The sequence below is a fragment of the Bidens hawaiensis genome, unplaced genomic scaffold (assembly GCF_021521415.1).
Source record: "Bidens hawaiensis isolate Kalapana, Puna unplaced genomic scaffold, B.hawaiensis_p1.1 tig00027805_1, whole genome shotgun sequence".
In the NCBI taxonomy this organism is placed as follows: domain Eukaryota; kingdom Viridiplantae; phylum Streptophyta; class Magnoliopsida; order Asterales; family Asteraceae; genus Bidens; species Bidens hawaiensis.
The window spans coordinates 152,904-154,948 of NW_027505107.1; the positions used below are offsets into that span (position 1 = coordinate 152,904).

A 2,045-nucleotide genomic window follows, 5' to 3' on the forward strand; every position below is an offset into this window, starting at 1 on the left:
CGAGCTTGAGCTCAAATTTTTAGCTCGATTAAGAGCTCGGGCTCGGCTCGATAAAAACCGAGCCGAGCTTGAGCTCAATTTTTTAGCTCGATTAAGAGCTCGAGCCGAGCCAGCTCGATTGATTATCGAGCCGAGCTTGAGCTTGCCTTGGCTCGAGCTCGGCTCGGTTCGTGAACAGGCCTACATGTGAGTTATGTGCGGGGAGTCTCTTGCATGTTCACTAACTTCAGGGTGGCATACATATGAAATTAGCAGCATAGATATGTATAAACACATTATGAATTAACCAAATCAATGTAGATCAATTCCTGTCAAATTACATAGTAGATCTTTTTTCTATATCTTTTCAACTGCAGTGTACTCGGCTAGGCTAATGAACCCGATTGCTTTTGTCAATCTAGTACATTCTCACTTTTTTTTCCAAAATACTTCATCTCCTATTTCTTAGCACATGTTACTTTTTTATAGACCTTAACCACCCCACACCGACAACATCATATCCTGTAACAGTATAAAAACAGTAACACAAAACTCCATCAGATTGCTAAAATATAACGAACAATTCTTGAATCAAATGACAAAACATGTATTAAAGAAAGCAGCTAAAAATAGTAAGCATATATTAATAAATACAAGCTCTCTCAAAATACTACATATATTTCCTTTTAATTTGTATAAAATAATTTTCAAAGTCTATATGTTTTAGCATATATGATAAATAGTTTGTTACAATTACCAACATATGTTAAACTCAATGATAGATATAACGACACTGAAATAAATTGTGAACATCAGTTTTTCCTCACACGAGGCTCACCAATAAGAACATGATTGTTTTCTGTAATATAACTTTTGAATAATATTATTTTTATCTAAATCATAAACCAAACCAACCAGCAAATATGAAAGTCGTGTTCGGTTCACGTGTATGATACAATTTACGATTTCAGTTTGGTTCAAGTTTTCAGGTTCATGTTAAGTTGGGCCTGCCAACCCAAGAACACGACCCATTTAACAATATATTTCAAAAATAAAAATAAAAAAGGAAATCCGGGTGATACCTTGGTGCAGGTTGTGCTTTAGTTTAACCAGTGTGATATAGCAAAGTTGCCTCCAACATTGATTTTGCCATAAATACTATCCACTCCAATTTAGCAATGGAGCTGTAAGCCTAAGCCCATGCATCTACATGAACATGCTCCAAACCACCACCACCTGACAAAAACACAATAGCATCGGTTTGTCAAAACATTAATATTGCGTATAACCAACTGACATGTTTACGACTCATAAAAACATATAATTTGGCACCTAACACCCCTTGTTTTCTGTGGATTAAAAATATACACTTTGACACCAACCCATTTCTGACCCATAAAAGTTCACTTTTGGCACCAACTTGACTTGACATGTGTATTTCAATAAAAACATACACTTTCGACACTAACCTGACACGATACATGTGTTATTTCAATAATTATATACACTTTAACACTAACCTAACCCGACCCGTATCCAATACATAAAAAGCACACTTACACGTCAGCCTAGAACATTTTCCAACCTATAAAATTAAACACTACAACGCCTACCTGACCCAACTAATTTCCGACACATAAAGATATACACCATCCTGACCCGGCCCGTTTTCTAACCGATAAAAATAAATATTTAAACTTTAACCCAACCTAACCCATAAAAATACACTTTGACACCAACATGACCTGGCCCGTTTTTCAGCCTAAAAAAATATACAGCTTGACACAACCCACCTTTCGGCCCATAAACATATACACAGATACACCATTTTGGCTAGCCTGTTTTCCGACCGATAAAAGTATACACTATGACACCATGAAAATGTTTCTATTTATTTTTACCTAAAATTCAAAAAAATGTTTTCCTTTTGTCCACTTGAACAATTCTATACATCTTCCAACTAATACTTAAACCAAGACTAACATTTGAAACACAAACATGGTTTTTATAGCCTCATACACTTAAAGTTGCAGAAAAGCTAGAACTATAGCAATTATGAATAACTT

At 35.2% G+C, this 2,045-nt stretch overlaps 1 long non-coding RNA gene across 1 annotated transcript; it reads right to left on the reverse strand.

Moving 5' to 3' along the window:
- Positions 1–322: 322 nt before the first annotated feature.
- LOC143610769 (uncharacterized) lies at positions 323–1,701 on the reverse strand. The gene is made up of 3 exons (XR_013149642.1): positions 1,456–1,701; positions 1,062–1,403; positions 323–501 (listed from the first exon to the last, which is right to left on the reverse strand). It is a non-coding gene; the product is annotated as an uncharacterized LOC143610769 (long non-coding RNA).
- Positions 1,702–2,045: the final 344 nt, after the last annotated feature.